We start from the raw sequence: 15292 nt of genomic DNA, 5'->3' as shown, positions 1-15292 counted from the left end.
TTATTTTTTTACTGTACTGCTTGCTTAGATTGAAGCACCAGGAGGAGGCTGTTTGCAGCATAACAGGCTTGGGAGCAAGTGACTTAGCCCCAGAGCAGAAACCTGTTGATGCGGCTGCAAGCTACCTTTTGAACAGCTGAAAACCAACTGAAAACAGCTGAAAAACTCACCATTTGCTTATTCTATTTAAGTTTCAACATTCTGGTTTATAAAAAGCTTAGGATCTATTATACTCAAAGATATTACAATTCAAATTTTCCAGGGCAAAAATAAATAGGTGGAAACTCTAGTGATGTAAGGCTCTCCCAGCAATCTGTAAAATGCACACAGTAGATTCAATACTTCCAAAATAGAAGGCTTACTTTCTCCACTGCTTAAGTCACATTAACCACACACTATCCCAGGTGACATATGGCACATACAAGGTGTCCATATTAGGACAGCCTCAGTCTCAGCAGGACTTGTTTTAATCTCAGTAGGACTCCTTACAGGACCAAAACACCCTTTGCAATCCGGCTGCCCGTTAAACAGGAACATTGAGACAAATGAGGCAATGCAAGCAACTGCCCTTGGACTAATCAGAAGCAATGCTGATTTATCTTAAGACTCTGTCGGGATGAAATCTGCTAGCGCAGCAGGCACATTGTCAATGTGTGTCTGGGACTTAAAAGACGGAGGAGAAATGTAACCGGAGGACAGATAAGAGGATCTTGCGCAGTTAATGAGAAAGATACAGTAGAGTACCACAGTTCAGAGTACAATGATCAGATCTTATGAGACATCATTCTCTGTCATACGCTCTCTCTCTTTCACTCCCTCTGTGTCTCTCTCACGCTCTCTGTCAAATGAGACAGAACAGATGCTTTTAAGGAAGACATTGCATAGCCCACAAAACAGAGCCTTTCAAAAAATAAACACTGAAGAAAGCTGAGCACAGCATAATCTGCTTCTTACATCCAGATGGACACTTTCACTTGGTATTCTTCTTATACCATGACACTGTATTTGTTGACCGAAATAAATCCGGGAAAAAAAACTTGCACCTACCGTATCTTTCGGCATTTTGTCTTTCCTCGCATTCTGTACAAGTCTTCTCCCTAGCTTCTTGGCATAGAAAATCGAGGCAAACATACTCACTGCAAAGAAATAAAGCACTTGTTTTGTTTGCAAGCCTAAAAGGCTCTACACACGTGTCTGAGATACTATTCCTTGTCAGTATATTCCACAGGCAAGAGAGAGCAGGAGGGAGGAATGATGAGAGAGAGAAAGCAGGAGTAGGACTTGAGCATAGAGAGCCTCTCTTTCTCTTGCTTTCTTTGCGTCTCAACACAGCAGAAGAAGGTCTCTCTCTCACCCACACACACTCCCGGTGAGTGAGTGAGTGAGTGAGTGAGTGAGTGAGTGAGTGAGTGAGTGAGTGAGTGAGTGAGTGAGTGAGTGAGTGAGTGAGAGTGACAGAGAGAAGGGGGGGGGCAGTGTCTGCAGCAGCTCTATTTACATATCACAGAAAGAAGGGATGGACAGTGAGCATGTCTTAGCATCCTTCTAGTCCTGAAAACTGCATGTCTAGAGCCCTAGCACCCAGAGGAGGTTCTGCTATCACCCAGCCCAGTGCCGTACATCATCCGGGGCCAGAATGCATCTCTCTCTCTCTTCCCCCTCCCCCCTGGGCAGCAGGGTTGAAAGTGGAACAGGGGAAAGCTGCTGCTGAATCAATGGTGCCTTCCAGCTTGGCAGGTTTAATACACACACTCTCACACAGGGTCATGGTGAGTAGGACCCTCTGGGGAATACACAGAGTCTGTTTCCATGAGTCACGCTAGTGTACGGCATCGTGGGTACTACAGATGTAAGATCTTAATTTGAGCCAGTTTGCTACAGCAGCAAAATAATACTGCAACAACAGGAAATTGCTTGCTGTTTGGGGTTTTAGGCTGGGTTTCTGTACAGCACTTTGAGATATCAGCTGATGTAAGAAGAGCCTTATAAATACATTTGATTTGATGATTTGAAATACGAATTATTAATGAGATTTTTTGTAGGGGTTGATTTTTTCTGAAGTGCTTCTGTCCTTGGTTGCAACACTCACTACTGAGTTCCAAACTGCCTCTGGAAGCAACGTCAGCACAAGAACTGTTTGTCCATGGCCGAGCAGCCGCACACAGGCCTAAGATCACCATGCGCAATGCCAATCATCTGGCAGTCCAATGGACGAATCTGGGTTTGGCGGAAGCCAGGAGAACGCTACCTGCCCCAATGCATAGTGCCAGCTGTAAAGTTTGGTGGAGGAATAATGGTCTGGGGCTGTTCACGTCAGTAGCCATGAAGTGCTTTGAAAGGCTGGTCAAGGCTCACATCAACAGCATCCTCCCGGATACCCTAGACCCACTCCGATTCGCATACCGCCCTAACAGATCCACAGATGACACAATCTCAATCGCACTCCACACTGCCCTTTTCCACCTGGACAAAAGGAACATCAACGTGAGAATGCTGTTCATTGACTACAGCTCAGCGTTCAACACCATAGTGCCCACGAAGCTCATCACTAAGCTAAGGACCCTGGGACTAAACACCTCTCTCTGCAACTGGATCCTGGACTTCCTGACGGGCCGCCCCCAGGTGGTAAGGGTAGGCAACAACACGCCTGCCATGCTGATCCTCAACACCCACGGCTGCGTGGCCAAACATGACTCCAACACCAACATTAATTTTGCTGACGACAACATTGGTAAGCCTGATCACCGACAACAATGAGACAGCCTATAGGAAGGAGGTCAGGGAACTGGCAGTGTGGTGCCAGGACAACAACCTCTCCCTCAATGTGAGCAAGAGAAAGGAGCTGATTGTGGACTACAGGAAAAGGTGGACCGAACAGGCCCCCATTAACATCAACGAGGCTGTAGTGGAGCGGGTCGAGAGTTTCAAGTTCCTTGGTGTCCACATCACCAACGATCTATCATGGTCCAAACACACCAAGACAGTCATGAAGAGGGCACGACAAAACCTTTTCCCCCTCAGGAGACTGAAAAGATTTGGCATGGGTCCCCAGATCCTCAAAAAGTTCTACAGCTGCACCATCAAGAGCATCCTGACCGGTTGCATCACCGCCTGGTATGGCAACTGCTCGGCATCTGACCGTAAGACGCTACAGAGGGTAGTGTGAACGGCCCAGTACATCACTGGGGCCAAGCTTCCTGCAATCCAGGACCTATATAATAGGCGGTGTCAGAGGAAAGCCCATAAAATCACCCAGGTCATAGACTGTTTTCTCTGCTACCGCACGGCAAGCGGTACCTGGAGTGCCAAGTCTAGGACCAAAAGGCTCCTTAACAGCTTCTAACCTCAAGCCATAAGACTGCTGAACAATTAATAAAATGGCCACTGGACTATTACATTGACCCCCCCCTCCATTTGTTTTATACATTGCTGCTACTTGCTGTTTATTATCTATGCATAGTCACTTCCCCCCTACCGACATGTACAAATTAGATCTAACCTGTACCCCCGCACACTGGCTCGGTACCGGTACCCCCTGTATATAGCCTCGTTATTGTTATGTTATTGTGTTACTTTTTTACAATTTTTTACTTCAGTTTATTTGGTAAATATTTTCTTAACTTCTTGAACTGCACTGTTGGTTAAGGGCTTGTAAGTAAGTATTTCACGGTAAGGTCTACACCTGTTGTATTCGGCCCATGTGACAAATAAAGTTTGATTTGATTTTTGCATGGTTCGGGCTTGAGCCCTTAGTTCAAGTGAATGGAAATCTTAATGCTACAGCATACAATGACATTCTAAACTATTCTGTGCTTCCAACTTTGTGGCAACAGCTTGGGGAAGGCCCTTTCCTGTTTCAGCATGACAATGCCCTCGTACACAAAGTGAGGTCCATACAGAAATAGTTTGTTGAGATCTGTGTGGAAGAACTTGACTGGCATACACAGAGCCCTGACCTCAACTCCATCGAACACCTTTGGGATGAATTGGAACGCCGACTGCGAGCCAGGCCTAATTGCCCAACATCAGTGCTCGAACTCACTAATGCTCTTGTGGCTGAATGGAAGCCCCTGCAGCAATGTTCCAACATCTAGTGGAAAGCCTTCCCAGAAGAGTGGAGGCTGTTATAACAGCAAAGGGGGGACCAACTCCATATTAATGCCCATCATTTTGGAATGAGATTTTCAACGATAAGAAAATGTTTCATTATCCATCTAACCTAGTTCTATAAATTTATTCCGCTATCTTAAGGTAGAATTCTTTTTTTTGTCTTGTTTTTTCCCCTTTTCCATTTTTGCCACTTGTATAAAACCCTCAGGACTTTAACCCTCATCTCCTACCTTCTCGCTGGCCCAGGGAGTCAGAGCGACATTCACACCTCTGGTCCTTGCCACTCTGTTGCTAGGGGTGTTGCTAGGGGTTGTTCTAGAACATGCTGCTGACCAAAGTCACCTGACCTGGTCAGCCAATCACAGGCCTCACCAAGTATTGGTCTCAAACCCCACAACACAATCTGTGAAACTCACAACTGGACCTTTCCTGAACGAACAATCCTTCCCTGGACTTCCTAAACTGTGTTAGTGCGTCACTGACCATGTAAGTGAAATTGTAACCGGTTAGGGTTCAGGCTAGGAAACACTGTCACCACCGATAAATCCACAATAATTGAGAATTTCAATGAGAATTCTTCTACGGCTGGCCATGCTTTCCACCTGGCCACCCCTACCCCGGTCAAAACCACTGCACCCCCCACAGCAACTTGCCCAAGCCTCCATCCTTTTCTCTTTCACCCAAATCCAGATAGCTGATGTTCTGAAAGAGCTGCAAAATCTGGACCCCTACAAATCAGCAGGGCTAGACATTCTGGACCCTCTCTTTCTAAAATGATCAGCCGAAATTGTTGCAACACCTATTCCTAGCCTGTTCAACCTCTCTTTCGTATCGTCTGAGATCCCCAAAGATTGGAAAGCTGCCGTGGTCATCCCCTCTCTTCAAAGGGGGAGACACTCTAGACCCAAACTGCTACAGACCTATATCTATCCTACCCTGCCTTTCTAAGGTCTTCGAAAGCCAAGTTAACAAACAGATCACCGACCATTTCGAATCCCACCGTACCTTCTCCGCTATGCAATCAGGTTTCAGAGCTGGTCATGAGTGCACCTCAGCCACGCTCAAGGTCCTAAACGATATCATAACCGGCATCGATAAGAGACAATACTGTGCAGCTGTATTCATCGACCTGGCCAAGGCTTTCGACTCTGTCAATAACCACATTCTTATTGGCAGACTCAACAGCCTTGGTTTCTCAAATGACTGCCTCGCCTGGTTCACCAACTACTTCTCAGACAGAGTTCAGTGTGTCAAATCAGAGGGCCTGTTGTCCGGACCTCTGGCAGTCTCTATGGGGGTGCCACAGGGTTCAATTCTTGGGCCGACTCTTTTCTCTGTATACCACAATGATGTCGCTCTTGCTGCTGGTGATTTTCTGATCCACCTCTACGCAGGCGACACCATTCTGTATACTTCTGGCCCTTCTTTGGACACTGTGTTAACTAACTTCAATGCCATACAACTCTCCTTCCGTGGCCTCCAACTGCTCTTAAATGCAAGTAAAACTAAATGCATGGTCTTCAACCGATCGTTGCCCGCACCTGCCCGCCCATCCAGCATCGCTACTCTGGACGGTTCTGACTTAGAATATGTGGACAACTACAAATACCTAGGTGTCTGGTTAGACTGTAAACTCTCCTTCCAGACTCACATTAAGCATCTCCAATCCAAAATGAAATCTAGAATCGGCTTCCTATTTCGCAACAAAGCATCCTTCACTCATGCTACCAAACATACCCTCGTAAAACTGACTGTCCTGCCGATCCTTGACTTCGGCGATGTCATTTACAAAATAGCCTCCAACACTCTACTCAGGAAATTGTATGCAGTATATCACAGTGCAATCCGTTTTGTCACCAAAGCCCCATATACTACCCACCACTGCGACCTGTATGCTCTCGTTGGCTGCCCTCGCTTCATATTTGTCGCCAAACCCACTGGCTCCAGGTCATCTATAAGTCTTTGCTAGGTAAAGCCCTATCTTATCTCAGCTCACTGGTCACCATAGCAGCACCCACTCGTAGTACGCGCTCCAGCAGGAATATTTCACTGGTCACCCCCAAAGCCAATTCCTCCTTTGGCCGCCTTTCCTTCCAGTTCTCTGCTGCCAATGACTGGAACGAATTGCAAAAATCACTGAAGCTGGAGACCCATATCTCCCTCACTAACTTTAAGCACCAGCTGTCAGAGCAGCTGACAGATCACTGCACCTGTACATAGCCCATCTGTAAATAGCCCATCCAACTTCCTCATCCCCATACTGTTATTTATTATTATTTATATATTTTTTTGCTCCTTTGCACCCCAGTATCTCTACTTGCACATTCATCTTTTGCACATCTATCACAGTGTTTAATTGCTAAATTGTAATTATTTCGCTACTATGGCCTATTTATTGCCTACCTCCCTTATTTTACCTCATTTGCACACACTGGATATAGACTTTTTCCTCTATTGTGTTATTGCCTGTATGTTTGTTTATTCCATGTGTAACTCTGTGTTGTTTGTGTCGCACTGCTTTGCTTTATCTTTGTCACAATGTCCACAGAAGGTGGCGCCTCTCCCCGGTCGGGCAGCGCTCGGCGGTCGTCGTCGCCGGCTTACTAGCTGCCACCGATCTGTTCCTGTGTCAGTTGCTGATGTCTGTTTAGGTTAGCACCTGTTTTGTGTTAGGTCATTACTGGGGTATTTAGTCTGTCTGTTTTAGTTGGGGTTTGTGCGGGATTATTTTTGTGTCGTCCTTTTAGTAGGTTGGGGATTTGTTTTTCCCCTGCCGCTGTCATTTTGGGCATTAGGGTTGCTGGGCTGCGTCCCGACTCTTTCCAGGATTCATTTTTCCTGTTGTTTGGAGTTTTTGTTACCCTGCCTTGTTTTGGGTATTGTGGACTTGTTCATTAAACGTGTGTTTCACATGTCTCTTGCGCCTGACTTCACCCCTCCTGCTATTTAGAGTGGTTCCTGACAATCTTCGCCAGGTCACAGTTGTAAATGAGAACTTGTTCTCAACTAGCCTACCTAGTTAAATAAAGTAAAAAAAAGAAGAAAAAAAAGTTGATGTATATTTTATTTGTCTGTATGTTATAGGCTCTAATACCTACAGTATGTTAGTATACACCTCTCCCAGTGTTACAGTATATGCTCAAATCAAATCAACTAGTTCTTTATGTATGTGTACTAGCCATATTACTTACTCCTGTTTATCTGGCCTCATAGCATAGTTTCTGTGAGCTAAAATCTCTCCCCATTAGGTACTGCGTCAAGATGGCTACCAGCCATTGTTGCTGTATCGCATTAGTGGCTACAGACACTGCTCTCAGCGGAAGTCTGCAGGTTTTGACTAGCAAAAGTTACTAGCAGGTTAGGAGAATTAATGTGTCAGGTTAAGAGAATTAGGTTAAGGCTAGGAAAAGGGTTAGGCTTAGGCTAGGTTGAAGATACCCAGGTTAGGACAAGTTATGATTCCATGCAGAAGCATTTAGAATATAAACAGATTCATGGGACCAGCGCAGTTGCTAACTAGCATAGCTGGTCCCATTGTTTAGAATTTGTCCTCATTTATGCAAAGAGTTATGGGATATTAGAATCCTCATCTTAGCCTTTGTCATCTTCAACCTATGGTTTAGGGTTAGCTGAAATTGTCCCCAACATATTTAGTTTCAACCAGGCCTGACCTGAGAACAGTCTTCGTTTCCACTAATGCAATTCTGCATCAATTGTTCACAATCACTTAAGATGGCCGGCCTATGATGTCATCACATCTCAGTCATTTCCTGTTATGCCATCCAGCCCCCGTGGCCATATCATTGTTTACATACTAGCATTGTTAGCCATAGCATAACAACCCACTAGCTGGTAACATTTTTACATTTTAGTCATTTAGCAGACGTTCTTATCCAGAGCGACTTACAGTGGTGAATACATTTCATACATTTTTTTTTCCTTCCGTACTGGTCCCCCGTGGGAATCGAACCCACAACCCTGGCGTTGCAAACACCATGCTCTACCAACTGAGCCACACGAGACCATAGTGCTAATGTTTGCCATGCCTACCCAAAGCCATTGGCCTACTAGCCTCCCTTGTGTATACTGTCTGCTACTACTAGCCCATGGCCTAGCTTAGCATTCTAGCCCACAATATATACTGTTCTATGGCATTTGGCCTGCTAGCCTAGCATGCTAGCTTACCACTGTTGCCCATACTAGTTGGCCTTGTTCCTATTGTGTGCTAGGTTAGCCTAGCCCCATGTACATAATGTGTTTATTCTGTGCTATAAGCCGCTACATGCTGATCCCATGTCATCACATTGTGTACATTATTGCTATTACTGTTATATAGCAGTGCTATTACTGTTAGCCTGTGCTACATGCTACATTGCTATTACCCTCCACTGTTGCCAGCAGCATACCACCCTGCATCCCACTGCTGGCTTGCCTCTGAACCTAAGCAGGGTTGGTCCTGGTTGATCCCTGGATGGGAGACCAGATGCTGCTGGAAGTGGTGTTGGAGGGACAGTAGGAGGCACACTTTCCTCAGGTCTAAAGAAGAAATATCCCAATGCCCCAGGGCAGTGATTGGGCACATTGCCCTGTGTAGGGTGCTGTCTTTTGGATGGGAAGTTAAATGGGTGTCCTGACTCTCTGTGGTCACTAAAGATCCCATGGCACTTATCGTAGGAGTAGAGTTGTAAACCCTGATGTCCTGGCTACATTTCCAATCTGGCCCTCATACCATCATGGCCACTTAATCATCCCCAGCCTCCAATTGGCTCATTCGTCCCACTTCCTATTGTCACGACTTCTGCCGAACTCGACTCCTCTCCTTGTTCCGGCGGTCAACGTCACCGGCTTTCTAGCCATCGCCGCTCCATTTTTCATTTATCCATTTGTTTTGTCTTGTTCCCTGCACACCTGGTTTTCATTCCCCAATCACACTACATGTATTTATTCCTCTGTTCCCCTCTCATGTCTTTGTGTTAGATTGTTTCGTGTTACGTGTCATGTTTGACGCGCAATTCTGGTGTGAGTTTTTTCCGTGTTTATTTCACGAGGTATGTTTATATGTTTGTACATAATTATTGTGACTGTTTGCGCGTTTGCACTTTTGCATATTGGCTGGAGGTTTCGACGCGGTGGCGTCCGTCTGGTTTCTCCTGCCTAAACAAAGTGTGCGCCTGTTAGCAACTCTCTGCTCTCCTGCACCTGACTCCGCTCCCAATACGCACACCACTGACACACACCTATTCCCCAGGTTGTAAATAAAAATGTGTTCCCAGTCAACTTACCAACTTGCCTGGTTATATATACAGTTGAAGTCAGAAGTTTACAAACACTTACGTTGGAGTCATTAAAACTTGTTTTTCAACCACTCCACAAAATTCTTGTTAACAAACCATAGTTTTGACAAGTCGGTTAGGACATCTACTTTGTGCATGACACAAGTAATTTATCCAACAATTGTTTGCAGACAGATTATTTCACTTATAATTCACTGTATCACAATTCCAGTGGGTCAGGCGTTTACATACACTAAGTTGACTGTGCCTTTAAACAGTTTGGAAAATTCCAGAAAATCATGACATGGCTTTAGAAGCCTCTGATAGGCTAATTTGCATCATTTGAGTCAATTGGAGGTGTACCTGTGGATGTATTTCAAGGCCTAAATTCAAACTCAGTGTCTCTTTGCTTGATATCATGGGAAAATCAAAAGAAATCAGCCAAGACCTCAGAAAGAAAATTGTAGAAGTCTTGTTCATCCTTGGGAGCAATTTCCAAACACCTGAAGGTACCACGTTCATCTGTACAAACAATAGTACGCAAATATAAACACCATGGGACCACGCAGCCATCATACCGCTCAGGAAGAAGACGCGTTCTGTCTCCTAATGAACATACTTTGGTGCGAAAAGTGCAAATCAATCCCAGAACAACAGCAAAGGACCTTGTGAAGATGCTGGAGGAAACAGGTACAAAAGTATCTATATACACAGTAAAATGAGTCCTATATCAACATAACCCTGAAAGGCCGCTCAGCAAGGAAGAAGCCACTGCTCCAAAACCGCCATAAAAAAGCCAGACTACGGTTTGCAACTGCACATGGGGACAAAGATCATACTTTTTGGAGAAATGTCCTCTGGTCTGATGAAACAAAAATAGAACTGTTTGGCCATAATTACCATCATTATGTTTGGAGGAAAAGGTGGAGACTTGCAAGCCGAAGAACACCATCCCAACCGTGAAGCATGGGGGTGGCAGCATCATGTTGTGGGGGTGCTTTGCTGCAGGAGGGACTGGTGCACTTCACAAAATAGATGGCATCATGAGGATGGAAAATTATGTGGATATATTGAAGCAACATCTCAAGACATCAGTCAGGAAGTTAAAGCTTGGTCGCAAATTGGTCTTCCAAATGGACAATGACCCCAAGCATACTTCCAAAGTTGTGGCAAAATGGCTTAAGTGTGGCCATCACAAAGCCCTGACCTCAATCCTACAGAAAATGTGTGGGCAGAACTGAAAAAGCGTGTGCGAGCAAGGAGGCCTACAAATCTGACTCAGTTACACTAGCTCTTTCAGGAAGAATAGACCAAAATTCACCCAACTTATTGTGGGAAGCTTGTGGAAGGCTACCCAAAGCGTTTGACCCAAGTTAAACTATTTAAAGGCAATGCTACCAAATACTAATTGAGTGGATGTAAACTTCTGACCCACTGGGAATGTGATGAAAGAAATAAAAGCTGAAATAAATCATTCTCTCTACTATTATTCTGACATTTCACATTCTTAAAATAAAGTGGTGATCCTAACTGACCTAAGACAGGGAATTCTTACTAGGCTTAAATGTCAACAATTGTGGAAAAACTGAGTTTAAATGTATTTGCCTAAGGTGTATGTAAACCTCTGACTTCAACTGTATATAAATATATATATACAGAATCAGGGCCCAGGCTGATTGTACATATATTTAAATCGGAACCTCTTTCGAGACCACCACCAGTTGATGGCGCTCTTTTTCACGGTTTGCTTTTTTTTTTACATTCTATAATTTACTTAATGCAATCATTAATTATAGTGCATTTTACTGGGTATGTTTCCGGTGTACAGTTATCAACATTATGCAAACATATCTTCTTTGGATTCCTTCATGAATAATTGTATAGCATACTCTGTTTTCATCATCTATCAAATGTTACGTTCATGGTCACGTTCTAAATTTATATGTGGTTGTCTTACCTACCTTAGTTGAATGCACTGACTAAGTGCCTCTGGGTAAGAGCGTCTGCTTAGTGACCAAAATGTAAATGTAATGAATTAAAAGTCCTGAGCCTTACCCCATCTTGTCTGGTGCTAATATTATGGCAGCAATGAAAGATGTGCTTCATTAATGTAGCACCGGCTCATGTCACACCTCATGGAAGGCTTATTAACACAACCACACCGTGCCTCATTTTCACCCCCAATCAATCGCCCGACACACACGTCCAACAACTCGACCCCGGAGGAATACCATCCGTAGCCAAGAGGGGAAGGTAGACTGTGGTCCTAACAACCATCAACAGCGCCTGTCCGTTGCTATCACTTAAGACCCGGGACATTGTGAGCTGTGAACAGTTCTATCTCAGGGTCTTCACTACTAGAGCAGAAAACAACATCTGTCTGGAAAATTATAAGCACTAGTGATATAAAAAGAGGGTCAAAAGTAGTGCACTATGTAGGGAATAGGGTGCCATTTAGGACCCACACTACAACTGCATCATGACTGTTAACACACTCAGACCAGCCACACTTAAATGTTTGTGATTGTTCCTTATGAGCTTGTTTCTTATCCGTTTCACATAGATTGTGTCTAAATGAGCAACGTGAATTTGTAAACTGAGAATTAGGATTACACAATAATAAGAATATTTTGTATTCATGAACTTGGATAGCAATAATCAGCTGAAGGCAAATGATGTCTGAACACCATGGGCCTCCTTTATCAATATTGTGTAGGAACTATTGTAAAATACTACTTACGAACAGAATTTAGAACGGTTGTACGCATAGAAAAAGTGTGATTTATCAAACAATGCTACGTATGTCATATGCAAACTGGTAGGAGATAACCATTGATGAATACCAATTGTTCTCAGTGCTCATGCACAACCTTGGCTGTTTGCATTTCTAAATGCCCCTAATTAACCATATGTGGTCAAAATCATCCTTCAACCCGTGGGGAATATACAAAGCCATACCATGAAATACAAATGCGCAACAAAAAAAGCTATGAAAAATAACCAATTCTGAGACTGAAATAGAGCTGCTAGTGTCAAAGATTGAGTACAAACAAAATATTTTATTTAGCTTGCTCAGTTGTGGCGTGACCAGTGAAAATAAAAACATAGCTACAAAGAGAGGACCATTAGGACAATTCAAGATGCTTTAGCAATGGCAAATACAGTATACTTCAAATGAGTAGGCAACACAAACCAATAAGCTATCCATCATCAACAGATCCCTCCTGTAGGTGTATAGGCTAACATTCCTGTTCTGCAGAATGAGTCGTACGTGCCATCTTGCCACCACATTCAGCAGCGTCTTTTGTGGATCACATAGCCTATCACCTGAACATAAAGAGTGAAAGACTTTTCTGTTCACATAATATAAATCGTTTTGGGGTGGTGATTTTATGGCGATGTGGGTGCCGTCTATTGCTCCGTTCGTATTTGGGAACCCATTGATGGCATCATAGCAAAGAAAACCCTCTTGGCCTGTTGTGCGATGGTGTATGGAAATTGTACGTGTTACTGTTAGTTTTTCTTATGATTGCATCCAAAACATTGTCTCATCGAGGGCTGTGAGATGCCGATAAGTAAGCCCCCTGAAAGTGCCCGTTGCCAAAAACGTAAGGGTGGATAGCACTTGGATATGCACCGGAATGGCATGTGTTTTTAAAGTAGGTCTTAAATCCTCACAAAAATCTTATAAGATTGGTTTTGGGAAATTATATCTGATGAGCCAATCTGTACTTTCTGCAAAAAAGTCCCACTGATCTCTAAAAACACACTCTCTGCAAAATAGAGTGTGTACCAAATCTTCCAACAGAGCAAGATCAGCCATCTCTCATTCCATTTGCCATTATATCAGTATTTTATAGTATTTCAACAATGGTTTCACTGTCACAAATACCTCTAATTGAACAAATTACTGTACTTTATATGAATTATTAACAAACGTGCTGATGTGGTCAAATTAAAGTGTCTTCAGAAAGCATTCATACCACCACACTCAAAGGAAAAAAAGGTGCTATATTGATCCTAAAAGGGTTCTTTGGCTGTCTCCATAGGAGAACCCTTTGAAGAACCCTTTTTGGTTCCAGGTAGAAACCTTTTGGTTTCAGGTAGAACCCTTTTGGGTTCCATGTGGAACCACAGAGGGTTCTACATAGAACCAAAAAGGGTTCTACCTGGAACCAAAAAGGGTTCTCCTATGGGGACAGCTAAAGAACCCTTTTGGAACCCTTTTTTCTAAGAGTGTAGACTTAGTAGAGTGTAGACTCTACTAAGAGTGTAGAGTGTAGAATTTTTTTTCTTTCACCCACCCACAAGTGAAAACATGTTTTTAGAAATGTTAGCAAATGTATTGATAATGAAATACAAAAATATCACATTTACTTACGTATTCAGACCCTTTACTCAGTACTTTGTTGAAGCACCTTTGGCAGCAATTATAGTCTTCAGTCTTCTTGGGTATGACGCTACAAGTTTCTCCCATTCTTCTCTGCAGATCCTCTCAAGCTCTTGTCAGGTTGGATGGGGAGCGTCGCTGCACAGCTAATTTCAGGTCTCTCCAGAGATGTTTGATCGGGTTCAAGTCCGGGCTCTGGCTGGGACACTCAAGGAAATAGAGACTTGTCCCGAAGCCACTCCTGCGTTGTCTTGGCTGTGTGCTTAGGGTCGTTGTCCTGTTGGACGGTGACCCTTCGCCTCAGTCTGAGGTCTTGAGTGCTCTGTAGCAGGTTTTCATCAAGGGTCTCTCTGTACTTTGCTTCGTTCATCTCTCTCTAGATCCTGACTAGTCTCCCAGTCCCTGCCACTGGAAAAACTTCCCCACAGCATGATGCTGCCACCACCATGCTTCACCGTAGGGATGGTGCCAGGTTTCCTCCAGAAGTGACACTTGGTATTCAAGCCAAAGAGTTTAATCTTGGTTTCATCAGACCAGGGAATCTTGTTTCTCTTGGTCTGAGAGTCCTTTAGGTGCCTTTTGGAAAACTCCAAGTGCGCTCTCATGTGCCTTTTACTGAGGCGTGGCTTCTGTCTGGCCACTCTACCATAAAGGCCTGATTGGTGGAGTGCTGCAGAGATGGTTGTCCTTCTGGAAGGTTCTCCCATCTCCACAGAGAAACTCTGGAGCTCTGTCAGAGTGACCAGCAGGTTCTTGCTCACCTCCCTGACCAAGGCCCTTCTCCCCCAATTGCTCAGCTTGGCCGGGCGGCCTAGGAAGAGTCTTGGTGGTTCCAAACTTATTCCATTTAAGTATGATGGAGGCCACTGTTCTTTGGGACATTCAACGCTGTAGAAATGTTTTGGTATCCTTCCCCATATCTGTGCCGACACAATCCTGTCTCTGAGCTCTACGGACAATTCCTTCGACCTCATGGCTTGGTTTTTGCTCTGACATGCACTGTCAACTGTGGGACCTTATATAGACAGGTGTGTGCCTTTCCAAATCAGGTCCAAACAATTGAATTTACCACAGATGGACACCAAGTAGTAGAAACATCTCAAGGATGATCAATGGAAACAGGATGCACCTGAGCTCAATGTCGATTCTCATAGCAAAGGGTCTGAATACTTTATGTAAATAAGGTATTTCTGATTTTTTTAAAGGGAGAAGGGGTCTGAATACTTTCCGAATGGATTGTATATTTTCCCCATTCTAAGGAGTTCCTTTATTCCACCACATGCACTGTGTGTACGCATGATCATGGCTCTGCGTAAATTTACGCACACTCTCAAACCAACATTGATATTGATAAATCTAACTCTCTTGTTTTGCTCCTATGAATGATTGATAAATAAGGCCCCAGGAGCTGAACCAAAACAGCATAATGCATGAGTGTCACAAGTTAACCACAGCAGGTAAAACAATTTAAGAAGCTGTTTATTACTGAATAAGCAAAAAAAAACACTGCTTTTTACCA

At 44.0% G+C, this 15292-nt stretch overlaps 1 protein-coding gene across 24 annotated transcripts in view; it reads right to left on the bottom strand.

Annotated features, from left to right (window-relative positions):
- Positions 1–15292, bottom strand: part of LOC115154037 (disks large homolog 2) — a 325900-nt gene that overhangs the window by 136292 nt on the left and 174316 nt on the right. Inside the window, exon 1 of one of the 24 annotated variants that reach the window (XM_029699852.1) lies at positions 1048–1341. The exons of the other annotated variants lie outside the window; for them this stretch is intronic. The gene's annotated coding sequence lies outside the window, so the exon portion shown is untranslated. Of the gene's footprint in view, positions 1–1047; positions 1342–15292 lie in introns of those variants that run through there. 24 annotated transcript variants of the gene reach the window in all.

This window comes from Salmo trutta, chromosome 19 (assembly GCF_901001165.1).
Source record: "Salmo trutta chromosome 19, fSalTru1.1, whole genome shotgun sequence".
NCBI classification, from domain to species: Eukaryota; Metazoa; Chordata; class Actinopteri; order Salmoniformes; family Salmonidae; genus Salmo; species Salmo trutta.
The sequence above is the reverse complement of the archived record's forward strand: the minus strand, read 5'-3'. Positions and strand labels throughout refer to the sequence as shown.